This window comes from Cebus imitator, unplaced genomic scaffold (genome assembly GCF_001604975.1).
Source record: "Cebus imitator isolate Cc_AM_T3 unplaced genomic scaffold, Cebus_imitator-1.0 Scaffold69, whole genome shotgun sequence".
NCBI lineage: Eukaryota > Metazoa > Chordata > Mammalia > Primates > Cebidae > Cebus > Cebus imitator.
Window position 1 is genome coordinate 832,828 of NW_016107384.1, and position 14,609 is coordinate 847,436.

The window sequence follows — 14,609 nt, forward strand, 5'->3', positions numbered from 1 at the left end:
CTTCTGTCAGAGCTATTCAAGATTGAATTTTTATTCTATATATAAACAGCTTTGAACATGTAGTTTCTTTTTTCAGTCATGTGCGCTGGTGCTCCATTTCCTGCACTACCATCTACATGCCCATGTCTGCCTTTTTAGAAGGTCTGTCATCTAATGTACCTGCTTATTCAACTATATTCCCATTTGTAACACAAACTACATTTTCTCTTCCAAATAATTTTCTCCAACAAGCAGGCTTGTTTCTGTTTCTTTATGTCTGCTCAGATTTACTTTCAGCTTGGGTTGTCCATGCATCTGTCACCATACCTGCCCTAAGTCACAATGAATAGATATTGCATGATGGGGAGCCCAGGTAAAGAGTAAGAGGAAGGCAGATGTCTAGAAAAGAAAAAGAGAAAGATGAGGTGAACCTATAACAGAACTCAGAAGGCAGAGCCCATGGCAGAGCCAGAAGTTTGGAGAAAGGTAGGCGAAATGAACAGTAATAGTACATTCTAGAAGTCAAAACCAATCCAAGCCCGGTAGGTTAGCCAGGACAAATGTAAATATCAAGGGTGGAGACAAGCAAAGAGGGGCAGACAGAAAACATACACACACACACACACACACACACACATCCCAGAAGGCAAAAGAGATAAAAGGTCATATATGAGGATATTCTCAGGCTTTATAGGGATGAATGAGGAAAGAGAACAGGCAGGTGCATATTCACCAGGAGCAGCTTGATAAGAGAGGCCACATTTGTCCTGAAAGCCAGGTTCTTTAACAACCTAGTGTACCTCCTGTTCAGGCAGACTGTTGCATGTGGAGTATTACAGTCTTTTAATACAGTCAGACATGGGTTCAAATTCCTCTTCCGCCATTTGTTAACTCTGTGGCCTGGGACTTGTTACTGAACTTCCCCAACCCTCACTTCACTAATCTGTAACATGTGGATCATTATATCAATCTCTTGGGGTTATAAGAATTAAATGTGATTACATAAAATATATGAAATGCCTGACATCGGCCAGGCGCGGTGGCTCATGCCTGTAATCCCAGCACTTTGGGAGCTGGGCAGAGGTGGATCACCTGAGGTCAGGAGCTCAAGACCCCCCTGGCCAACATGGTGTGTCTACTAAAAATACAAAATTAGACGGGTGCAGTGGCACACACCTGTAATCCCAGCTACTCAGGAGGCTGAGGCAGGAGAATCACTTGAACCCAGGAGGTGGAGGTTGCAGTGAGCCAAGACCACACCATTGCACTCCAGCCTGGGCAAAAAGAGTAAAACTCTGTCTCAAAAAAAAAAAAAAGCCTGACATCTGGCAAATATACAACATATATGTTGATTTTTATTATTTTACTTTTATTTCCATTTTTCTATCTGTTAAAACCAAAATGGCTGCCAAGTTGTAGCTATCCTTTTATGAGGTCTGCATGACTTTCTGTAACCTCTTGTGATCCATAAAATCTGTCTTATACATTGGGCCACTTACCACAGAATGTTGTTTAGTTGTGCTAAGTTTCAGGCTATTTAAGCTAGTTTCTTCAATGATATTAAAAGGTCCTTAGGGAGAGATTTCCCAGGGCTGAACTCATCGTACTCAGCCCGCACTGGAGACTACAATGCATTTCAAGGCCCCGCTTCATTCACCCATTCAACAGGCATGTATCCAGCACACACCATGAGTGATGTGTTGGGGATGAAAAAGAAGACAAGCTTGGCCTCCCAGAGCTAGGCGTAGGCTCTATCACTAAAGTAAGAGCACTATCATCTTAAAAATGGAAGGACCCTAAGAGATTATCTAGCCCAGCTCTTTACTTTTACAAAGACGCAATTGAGAATCACAGAAATGACAGTGGCATATAATTTCTTATTCACTGACCTCTTTTTGCCTTGTTGAATCACTGTCATTTGGAAAAATAAAGAGAAAAAAGCCTAGGATGTTTTAACTGAGTGCGAGTTTTAGAGTGAATTGTTTTGCCTTCTGCCATGTTACTGTAAAACAGAGGCCACTTGTCTCAAACAACATTGCCAGCAAATGTGCATGGCATAGCCTCCTGCAAGTCTCTACCAGAAAACTCAAGACTACTCTGTGGCTGCTATGCTCTGACCTCTTTTTTTCCCCAGTGTGAGGGAAAAAAATCATCATAGGAAGAAACACAGGTAATTCAGGAAACATGCAAAGACACTTCCTGCTTTCTTTATTGGGGAAGCCCAACAGGGTGGCTTTTTCCAGTGGTCACTCCAGACCACTGTTAGTACATTTAAAAAGACACATCTAAGCATTTGTATGTAGGGATGCATTTGAATCAATAACATGAGACTGGCATCTGAAGAGTCAGTGGCTTTAATCAAACTGTTTGCTCGACATCCTTCAATACTTGATCCACAAACTTATTTCAAGATAAGAATGCCAAAGTGAAGATTAACACCTCTAGTTCAGTGGAGCTAATGAGACATGACTTATTAATCCTACAAGAAAATCTTAATTAGGCACTGCAGCACTGCTTGTTTTATTGTTAAATACTACCCAATCCCCAAAGAATTGGAAAATAAATAGGGACTAAATAGAAAGGAGTGTTATAATTAGGCCCACTGAAATGAAAGAAATAGTCTTTTTCTCCCCCACAGAAAGTATTTGCCACTTTTTTTCCCTAAATAACTGGTATTAGCATTTGTAACAAAAGTTTGATACAAACATCTTTGAAATAGCCAGACATGTGGACACCAGAGAAACAGGAAAATCTGATGCACCAGAACTCTGCTAAGAAGGCAGTTGTACTGCTGAGTTTCAGCTGCAGCAAAACTCGGGTCACCCGTCCAGGTTAATTAGCAAGATGACTTCATTATTATTTACTTCTTGTTCATTTAATAGACACTTCCATTAACCTACACTCATTTTTAACACTAAGGATTTCATGATGCAAGTGGAAAAAGAATTGCTTCACTTTATTTCATTGGCATTTTTTTCAAACTATCCATAGTACCCAAAAAGCAACTGGGAGAAGAGAGGGGCTGCAAGACAAGGGAATAGCAGACATTTACCCAAGCTTCCTTAAAACTGAAAAGCTGGAACGTAGCATACCCATGGTAACCCGCATGAACAACAAGTTCTCCCATAATATTTGGTGTTCTAAAATTTGTTTTCTTTAGTGGATTAAAGATAAATGTAGAAAAGAAAAAAGAGAAAGAAAAGAAGAGGGTGAAGAAAGAAGCAGTTAGGGAGAGTGGGAGAGAATCTTTGTGACATTCATTTACTACTTCAGAGTAAGTCACCTTGTTAAGTTACAGCCAGAAAAAAATAGCATTGGCATTGGACATACAATATGTTACAAAGTATACTAATAAACCAGATTGCCAAATTATGTCAGTCACATCTAAATAACAACAAGCAAACTGCCTTACACAGATGGAGAATGTGTAAGATGCATAGATTTCCTGTGTAGGCAACCTCAACTAAGACTTATTGATTAATGTTGTCCTACTTGTTTATTCTGTTCAAAATCGAAATCATGGACTGTGTTATTTTCGCCTTCTTTTTTTTTTTTTTTTTTTTAAAGGCAAAACCCTTAAAGTCTAAGCCCCATGTTGCAAAATCTTGAAGCTTTAAATAAAGTTTCCTTATCTTTGGCAAAGGGAAGATGTACAGGGTTCTCAAAGAAATGTCAGTGACTACCTTCCCAACACCAGAGCTTCAGAAGTGCAAGAGTACCCCCAACTAAAGCTTTAGGAAGCCAGTTTAGCAATTATTCTGATTATTGTTATATTGGGTAATATTATTAAAAGAAAGTTTATTTTCTTTCCATGTATACTAAACCACCGAACTTGTGTTTGAAGAGAATAAAAAATAATAAATTATCTGGGGAGACTGAGATCATGAGATTGCCCAACAGCTTCCTTCTGTTCAGTGGCCACAAATGATACCCCTTGCCTCAGTATAATGAATCTGTGTTATTATTCAATACAAGTAACAATGGGAAGCAATCAGAGAAGCAATCATAATATTTGAAAATATATAAAAGACACACACAGCTCCAACATTTCTTAGCTACGTGACATTTGATCAATTTACATTAACTTCTTTCAGTCTTTGGCTCCACATGTCAAAGTGGAGGTGCTAATAAAACCTAATAAATTTGCTTTGAGAATTTGATGATACAGGGTACATAAGACAGGTACCCTGTAAAATATCAAGCAACAAATAAATGTATGAAAGGGACCAGGACATGAAAGGATAGGGGATCAATGAAAATCCATCACTGATAATTAGGAAAATTACTGAAAACACACATATACTCTTTTCTGCACAGATAAATTGCAGCAAGATCAGCACTGACCAACTTGGAGAGGGTCATTTGAAAAGGAAGGAAAGGTATAATTAACTCTTGTGAATCCACAGGTACCTAGATGCCATTGCCAGAAAAACTGTTAAATGGCTAATTTAATAGTTGGCTAAAATTCAGTTTTAAATATAGCTCCCCATTGCTTCCCAACTTTCCTTCCCCTCTACGTGTTAGAGTGAAAATATCACTATCCTGAGAATCAGGAGTTACGTAGCCTAGTTTGAGTTCGCTAGATGTGTTTATTTTGCATTGTTCGTTTATTCTTCATTCATCCCTTCAGCCAATGTTTATTGACCTCTTGAGTATCAGGTCCCGTACTGACCACAGGAGATATAGCAGTATACCTCTAACGTGTCTTCCCATCTAGCAGGGGTCTCTTAAATTCTCCAGCCTCAGCTCCTTCATCTGTAAGAAGAGGGAAAAGAGTGCAGTGCTCTCTACAGCATCTTCCAGCCCTATTGTTCCCAGTGTTGATTCTCTCTGAAGATTTTCATTCTTTATTCTTCTCTGAAGACCTACATAATCTTGCTGAGTCTTTCCCTCTTCATGAAATTATGAAATGTTGAGTCTGTATATATGTATATATAATTATATACATGAACATATATATAAACACATACATGTGTATATAGCCTATAACCTATTTTCTAAATAGAATCCCTCCCTTCAGTTTATGTATTTCACACTTTTTGAGGGTTATTGAGGGAAGTCACTCTGCTATTTATGGAGGCAGATGCAGATAGGCGTATTAAATAGTCCCTATCTTCTAAGTACGTATAACGTAATAGACGAGACAAGATAAATATACAATAAATACATATCAGAATCCTTCCTTTAGAAGAAATCCCTTTATATTAGCAGGATCAGAGGAGGCTTCTTCCAAGCAGTGAAGCTAAAGTGAGCTTGGAGGAAAGGATAAGATATTGATAAGCAAAATTTTTAAAAAAGAGAGATCATCCAGGGAATAGTATGGGCAGAAGAAAAGAATAAGAAAGCACAGAGTCTCTGAAAAAATACTGGCCATGGTGGATATTTCATATGTGGGATATGAGAGTTGAGACAAGTAGAGGAGATTGCAGCCAGATGTGAATTACGGCACCAAATTCAGGTGCTGGGATTTTATGCTCTAGGCTAGCACATCCCAATAGAGTATAATACAAGCCACAAATGCAAAACACATATGTAATTTACAGTGTTAGAGGCCTCATTAGAAAAGGTAAAAAGAAACAGGGGAAATTAATTTTAGTGATATATTTTCTTTACCCAGTATAGGCATCTCAAAGTAAAATCAATATATTTGACATTCTTTTTTTCATACTATGTCTTTGAAATCCAGTGAACATTTAATACTTTTGGTGCATCTCAAGCTGTGCTCATGACTAGGCGCTAGTGACTGCCATATTAGACCCCGCAGTTCTAGGCTATGGAAAGTTATTCCAGGGGTCTTGGAGAGTGGTTTAGTAAAAGCAGTTTTTAGGCAGCTGAATGAGGCTTTTGTATGTAGATGTGTATCAGATTGTGGGGATGTTGAAATCATCTGGTTTTGAAGTAATTGCTTTGGAAGTGTCGACTTACAGGTTATGAAAACTTGGGAGAAACATTGGGGCTACACAATCCAGTTGAAGAGAAAGTAGTAAGCAATATGCTGACTCATTAAAAAAATAGAACTATTCTTTTGCATCTGATTATTTTGTTTATCTCACTGGGCCTGAGTCACATTAGGTTTACTCAATTCCACAAACAAGAACCAAACATCTAGCTGTGCCAGGCTTTGGGGATTCATAGACATACAGGCCATTGTTGTTTTTTTTTTTTTTCTTTTTTTTTTGAGACGGAGTTTCGCTCTTGTTACCCAGGCTGGAGTGCAATGGCGCGATCTCGGCTCACCGCAACCTCCGCCTCCTGGGTTCAGGCAATTCTCCTGCCTCAGTCTCCTGAGTAGCTGGGATTACAGGCACGCACCACCATGCCCAGCTAATTTTTTTGTATTTTTAGTAGAGATGGGGTTTCACCATGTTGACGAGGATTGTCTTGACCTCGTGATCCACCCGCCTGGGCCTCCCAAAGTGTTGGGATTACAGGCGTGAGCCACTGCGCCCCGCCCAGGCCATTGTTCTTAATGTCAGTAACTTAATGTCAAGGCAATTACACAACAGAGGGTGAAAGCTATTTCTGAAGGCTTTGTAAACACAAAATAGAAACTATCCAATTCTACCTGGAAGAATCAATATTAACAATTGGGGCAAGTAACACCTAAGCTAAATATTGAACGATAACTACAATTTCTACAGGTGGAAATGGAGGAATGGGCCTCATGCAGGGAAGGAAGAACATGCTGGAAATTAGGAAAGCATCTGGCATGTCTGGGAAACAATTAATATTTTTCAATTTAGGGTCTGTGTGGACATATCAGAAATGAAGTTAGAAAGGCAATTAAGGGTGAATTGGAGGAAGAGGGAGGTAAACACGTAGCTAAATGTGAAGTGGCTCCGCTTGGCTTCAGAGACCTAGAACCTTATCAAGGAGAGAGGGCACTTCCAGAGCCCTCAGGTTAGCACTGGGGAACATGACTTTTACCTGAGAAAAGATGGAGAGGAGTCAGCTCTGTGAGAGTAATGTGAAGACAATGGCTTACAGATTATAACCCAGAATACCGACTTGGTGTCAGCTGTAATGATCTGCCTTTTCACTGAAAAGTATTTGACATTTCACTAAATTGACCTATGCCTGCCAATAGCAAACTCAGTTGCATTATCTTCTCTGTTCAAAGTTTAAGCATATAAGCCACTATAGTCATAGGCACAATGTGGCTCTTGAAGGTGAGCTTTTATCATTTGGGATTCTGTGTTCCCTGAACGAAAAGCTTCAGGGAAAAAATCACTAGTATTTTTTTTTTTTTCTTAAAGCTACCGGTGATGGAGAAATATGCCTTGCCTACAATAGTTTTCTATTGCTGCATAACAAATGGAAACTTAACATTCATTTATTAGCACTTAGTTCTTTATGTCAGAAGTCCAGGTAGGCTCAACTGGATTCTCTGATGAGCGTCTCACAAGGCTGAAATCAAGCTATCAGTTGGATTATGCTCTTGCCAAGAGATTCCAGGAAAGAATCTGTTTCCAAGTTCATTCTTGTGGTTGACAGAATCCAGTTCCTTGTGGTTGTAGGAATGAGGTCCCGGTTTTCTTTTTTTTTTTGAGATGGAGTTTCGCTCTTGTTACCCAGGCTGGAGTGCAATGGCACGATCTTGGCTCACCGCAACCTCCGTCTCCTGGGTTCAAGCAATTCTCCTGCCTCAGCCTCCCGAGTAGCTGGGACTACAGGCATGTGCCACCATGCCCAGCTAATATTTGTATTTTTAGTAGAGACGGGGTTTCACCATGTTGACTAGGATGGTCTCCATCTCTTGGAGGTCCCGGTTTTCTTGCTGGCTATTGGCTATAGGTTGCAACTCCTAGAGGCTGCTTTCCAAATTTTTGCATCTTCAAACTCTCAGCACTATGTCAATCCTTCTCTTGCCTCTAATTACTCCTTCTGCTATTTGCTAGAGAAAATACTCTGCTGTTAAAGGGCTTATCTGATTAAATTAGACCCACCTGAATGATCTCTCTGTCTTAAGTTCTACTGATTAGTAACGTTAATTACAATCTGCAAAATCTTTTGCCTTGTAATGTATCGCATAGTAGTAATAGCAGACAAAGGTTATGGGAGCCATGTACAATTCCATACTCCTTTTAATAGCATGTCAGAGTACATTTCAAATAGAACCATTTGATTTTTCCCTGTAAACTGAAAGAAGCTTTTGTTGCTAAAAAAATGAAACAAAAACAAAACAAAATATTTGAATGTCCATAAAAGGGCAGATATAGATTTTTTTTTCTAAGTGGCTGATTAAATAGGGGGAGGGGGTCAATAAATTTAAGAGAAAATGAATAAAATAAAAGCAATTTTTATTTCTGACAGTATGGCAGAATAGGTCCCCTATATCATCTACATCACCCTCACTGTTGAAATAACGTATATGCTGAAATAATTAAAATATATGTCTATATCTGTAAATATACAACTATATGAGACTGCTTAAAAGTAAGGAGTCAACAGATCCCCAAAATAAAATAAAATCAGGAAACCTGATTGATAAGCAAGTTCCCAAGTGGGGATTGCTCTGAGAATTTTTGCTAAACCCTAGAATTCTTTGGCTTCCATTTTGATGGTTGTGTGGGGCCAGCTGTGAGATACAGCCTAGGTCTTGGTCAGTGCAGGGAATCTAACATGAGGCATTCATAAAAACAGTATTCTAGAGAGCTATACTGTCAAGGTAAGAAGGAATTAGCAGCAAACCCTGATATTTCACAAGCAAATTGATTTTGGCGTAGCATGAGAGGACAGAATTTTTTAAGGATTCATAATCCCAAATTGATCTTTGCTTGAGTTTGGGTTCTGATTCATACTGCATGTATGGTCCATAAAACTTCAAGCATGATCCCAGAAGATCATATCCTCAGGTGACTAGCAGAAAAATAAACAAATAAAAATGTATAACTTCTTTGAAAGAACTCAACTTGAGCCCAGGTTTCAAGGTACCACAAATAAAGTTCCTTATAAAATGAGCAGTCAAGAGTGAAGAATCACAAAACAATAAAAGAAGTGAGGCACTGTGAGTAAAACAACAGACCACAAAATCCTCATATAATAGAATTTTTTGACATGGAATATAAAACAGTTATGTTTAAAGAAATTTTCTAAGAGTTTGAAAATATGCTGAAGTTTGCTGCTGACACTGGAGCCACTCCAATTGCTGGCCACTTCACTCCTGGAACGTTCACTAACCAGATACAGGCAGCCTTCCGGGAGCCACAGCTTCTTGTGGCTACTGACCCCAGAGCTGACCACCAGCCTCTCACAGAAGCATCTTATATTAACCTACCTACCATTGCTCTGTGTAACACAGATTGCCCTCTGCACTATGTGGACATTGCCATTCCATGCAACAACATGAGAGCTCACTCAGTGGGTTTGATGTGGTGGATGTTGGTTCGGGAAGTTCTGCGCATGCGTGACACCATTTCCCATGAACACGTGTGGAAGGTCATGCCTGATCTCTAAGTGATCCTGAAGAGAATGAAAAAGAAGAGCAGGCTGCTGCTGAAAAGGATGTGACCAAGGAGGAATTGCAGGGTGAATGGACTGCTCCAGCCCCTGAGTTCACTGCTACTCAGCCTTAGGTTGCAGACTGGTCTGAAGGCGTGCTGGTGCCCTCTGTGACTATTCAGCAGTTCCCTACTAGAGACTGGAGAGCTCAGCCTGCCACGGAAGACTGATCTGCAGCTCCCACTGCTTAGGCTACTGAATGGGTAGGAACAACCAATTAATAGTCTTAAGCTGTTCTTGCACGGACTGTTAGGCAACATGGAAATAAGGTTGATGGAAAATAAACATCAGTTTCTAAAAGGAAAGAAAGAAAGAAAGAAAATATAAGAAGGGAACTTAAGACCATAAAAAAAGACCAAGTGTGTATAGTATTAGATTCTGCAAAGTAATATATAATAATTAAAATTTATAATGCAATTGATAATATCATTCAACATATTAGATATCATGAAGATAGTGAACTGGAAGATCAATCCTAAGATGCAAACTAGAATTCAGTCCAGAGAGATGAAAGATAGAAAACATGAAACATAGGTCGTTATAGAGGGTAGTGTAAGAAGGTTTAGCATACCTCTAATCAGAGTTTCAGGTGGAGTTAATAGAGATAATGGAGAAGAGGAATATTCAATGAGGTGATAAGAATTTCCCCAAATTGGCGGAGTTCCATGGCTCACGCCTGTAATCCCAGCACTTTGGGAGGCCAAGGCAGGCAGATAACTAGGTCAGTTCAAGACCAGCCTGACCAACATGGTGAAATCCTATCTCAAATAAAATACAAAAATTAGCCAGACGCGGTGACGCACACCTGTAATCCCAGCTACTCAGGAAGCTGACGCGGGAGAATCGCTTGAACCTGGAGGTTGCAGAGAGCAGAGATCGCACCACTGCGCTGCAGCGTAGACAACAGACCCAGACTCTATCTCAAAAAAATAAAAATAAAATAAAAAGAATTTCCCCAAATTGCTAAAAGATACCAAATCCTAGAACTGGGAAAACTAGCGGGTCCCAAACAAGATTAATGAAAAGATTTCCACACCAAGACATATTAAAGAAAAGCTACAGAACACCAAAGTAAAAGAGAAGCTCTTAAAAGTGGAAAGAGTGAAAAGAGAGATTTCTTTCTAAGTCCCAATAGTTCGCCTGATTATAAACTGCCTTTTTGAGAAGTAGAACTTCTACCGCCCAGAGCTGTCTCCTTATGACCTGGAGCTGTCTCTTTGACCTCAAAGCAGGAAGTGTGAGTTCCCCACCCATCCCCAACCCTCACTCCCTCAGATTCCGCTCTGTCTCTTGTCCTCTTACTTCCTTCTTGTTCTTTTGCCTTCCAGGCTCCCTGGGAGTGTAAGGGACTAGTTTCTATGGATGCCTTACCCAATTTGTAAAACTACCTCCTGTGCTGGAGATAGGAAGTTTGTTTCTTCTCCATGTAAATGTTAGTTAATAAACCAGATGGCCTGATTACACTGACCAAGTCTCTTCTTGTTTTTTGTAATTTTCCACTTCCCTGACACTGTTGGACCTGCCACTAGTTTCTCCCTCCCTGTTTCATCAGTCTCTCTTTAAGCCACCATCACACCTACACAATTGGAGTTGAGCTCAGTTTTATACTGAAGTCACTCTCCACTACTGCAGTAGTATTACAGACTAGAACCTGTCTTTACCACCTTTGACTAGTGTCTGGCTTTGTTTTTCTTTAACACCGCTCAGTAAATGTGAACTTTATTCTGGCATCTCAACACAATTCCCTGGTACCAGTGAAGGTGTTTTGCCTCCTGGATGCTGACTCTTTACAAGTTCCTGTCTTATTTATAGTTTGGAGGTGATTACTAACCTAAGAGGTCTTTACCGAACACTAAACATCTCAAAATCCAGTTAAGAAAAAGAGAGTAAGACTAATTTTTGGAGGAGAAAATTTTAGTAATTTATTCTTTTAAATCCAGCTTCAACTCACTACAGCTGATGGATCTTTCAAGACTTAATTCATCCTAGTGAAGAAAACAGCTCAAAGAAAGAAGTCCTACATATTTTTGCCTGGGGAAATAAGAAGAAATTAAGGAAAATATTTCTGCATTTGGTTTGAAAAGTCACAATTTTTGTTTGCTGGATGTAAGGAAATTCTGCTTCTGGCAAAGGAAAATGAAAGAGCTGAGATGCAAGAAGGAACAGGGAGACAGAAACTAGATTAGTGGTTGCCAAGGGCTGGGAGGGAAAGATGGAGAAATGAGATAGACTGCTAAAGGGTACCGTGTTTTTGGGAGGGTCATGAAAATGTAAATGTAAAGTTGATTATGGTGATGATTGCACAATACTGTGACTATGTTAAAATCTAAGTACACTTTTAAATGGGTGAGTTGCATGTGAATTATCTCTCAATAAAGCTGAGACCAATATAAAAGGAATAGTAAGTGACAGTATTGAAAAATGTAGATAAATCTAAAACAAATATTGTCTAAAACAGCAATAAAAATAATATAGGGGGATTTGGAGAATCAGTCTAGAATGAAATTTCTGACTAATGTACATATTAGTGAGGAGGAGATATTGGAGTTGGTGTGCCAATTCTACCATTGTCAAAATGATTAATCTCAGAAATTATTCATGCAACTAGTTTATTTTCTCTTTTGCTACCCTTGATGAACCTATAATAATCCTTCTCATCCTAGCATGATATTTTTATGAGAGGAACCATTGATCCATCCAGAGAGAGTGAAAAAGACTGTTAACACTTGTTAATTTCAAATTATTTGACACCTCTTTCATTTCTTCCACGTTCTGTACTTTAACAAAAATTACTTCAGCTCTCTTTTAAAATCTATTTAGGCATACCTTGTTTTACTGTACTTTTTTCTGCTTCACAGATACTGCTTTCCTTTTTTTTAATTGAAGGTGTGTTGCAACCCTGCATTAAGCAAGTCTGCCAGCACCATTTCTCCAAAGGCATACATGTGCTCATTTCACGCCTCTGTGCCACATTTTGGTAATTCTCTCATTATTTTAAACTTTTTTATTATTTTATCTGTTATGGTGATCTGTGATCAGTGATCTTTGATCTTACTGCTGTTATTGTTTTGGGTGCCACAAACTACACCCATATAAGACACAACAATATTGAAATTGAACCAGTTAATAGTCTTACAATGGCCTCTAAGTATTCAAGTCAGAGTTACACATCTCTCACTTTATTTCTTATTACTTTTGTTGTTATTTTAATTTTTATTTTGGATTTGGGGTACATGTACAAGTTGTTACCTCGGTATATTATACTCTAAGGCCTAGGTTACAAATGGTCCCATCACCCAGGAACTGAGCATAATACCCAATAGTTAGTTTTTCAGCCCTTGCGCTTCTCTCCCTCCTCCCTCTAGTAGTCTGCAGTGTCTATTGTTCCTATGTTTATGTCCATGGGTGCTCATTGTTTAGCTCCCACTTATGAGAACAGGCAGTATTTTGTTTTCTATTTCCACATTAAGGCACTTAGGATGATGGCCTCAAGTTACACCCACATTACTGGAAAGAACATGATTTCAATTTTTATGGTTGAATACTATTCCATAGTGTATATGTAACATATTTTCTTTATACAGTCCACTACTCATGGGCAGATTAATTCCATGTCTTTGCTATTGTGAGTAGTGCTGCAATAAATATATGAGTACATATTTATTTTCATAGAACAATTTAATTTCTTTTGGATGTATACCCAGTAATGGGACTGCTGGGTCAAATGGTAGTTCTGTTTTGTGTTCTGTGATGCGTCTCACTTTAAATGAAAAGCATTTTAAAGATATGTGTAAATATCACATCTGTTTACAACATTGTTTACTGAATGTGTTTAAGCTCACTGTTGAGACCTACTGCTCAAAAAAAAAAAAAAAAAAGGCTCCTTTCAAAAGACAGGAGCACTTACTGTTCATTGACAGTGCACCTAATCACCCAAGAGTCCTGTTGGAGATGTACAAGATTAATGTCACTTTCATGCCTTCTGTTACAATATCCATTCTACAGTACATGGATCAAGGAGTAATTTCAACTTTCAAGTTCTATTATTTAAGAAATACATTTCATAAGGCTATAGCTGCCATTGTGATTCCTCTCATAGATTTGGACAAAGCAAATTGAAAACTTTCTGGAAAGGATTCACCATTCTAGCTGCTATTAAGAACTTCTGTGATTCATGAAAGGTGGTCAAAATATCAACCTTAACAGTTGGCAGATGTTAATATCAACCCTCATGAATGACTTTGGGGAGTTCAAGACTTCAGTGGAGGAAGTAACTGCAGATGTGATAGAAATAGCAAGAGAACTAGTGGAACCTGAAGATGTGACTGAATTGCTACAGTCTCAAGATCAAACTTGAAAGGATGAGGAGCTGCTTCTTATGGCTGAGCAAAGAAAATGGTTTCTTGAAATGGAATTTACTTCTGGTGAACATGCTGTGAACATTGTTGAGATGACAACAGTGGGTTTAGAATATTACGTAAACTTCATTAATAAAGCAGAGACACATTTTGAGAGGAGGACTGACTCCAATTTTGAAAGAAATTCTGCTGTGGGTAAAATGCTGTCAAAAAATATTGCATGCTAGGCCGGGTGCGGTGGCCCATGTCTGTAATTCCAGCACTTTGGGAGGCCAAAGCAGGTGGATTACGAGGTCAAGAGATCGAGACCATCCTGGCCAACACAGTGAAACCGCATCTCTACTAAAATACAAAAATTAGCTGGGTGTGGTGGCGTGTGCCTGTAGTCCCAGCTACTCAGAGGCTGAGGCAGGAGAATTGCTTGAACCTGGGAGGCGGAGGTTGCAGTGAGCCGAGATTGAGCCACTGCACTCCAGTCTGGCACCTGGTGACAGAGCAATATATACACACACACACACACACACATATATATATATATAGCATGCTATATATATATATATAGCATGCTATATATATACACACACACATATATATATAGCATGCTATATATATATATACACACATATATATATATATATATATATATTTATATATAGCATGCTACAGAAAGCTCTTTCATGAAAAGAAGGGTCAATCCATGTGGCAAATCATTGTTGTCTTAATTTTAGAAATTGCCACAGCTACTCCAACTTTGATCAGCCACCACCCTGG

General features: G+C 38.9%; 1 protein-coding gene and 1 pseudogene across 2 annotated transcripts in view; both read left to right on the forward strand.

Annotated features, from left to right (window-relative positions):
- Nucleotides 1–14,609, forward strand: part of HS3ST5 (heparan sulfate-glucosamine 3-sulfotransferase 5) — a 298,437-nt gene that overhangs the window by 260,219 nt on the left and 23,609 nt on the right. The gene's annotated exons all lie outside the window — the stretch shown is intronic.
- On the forward strand, nt 9,088–9,701 carry LOC108306043 (annotated as a pseudogene).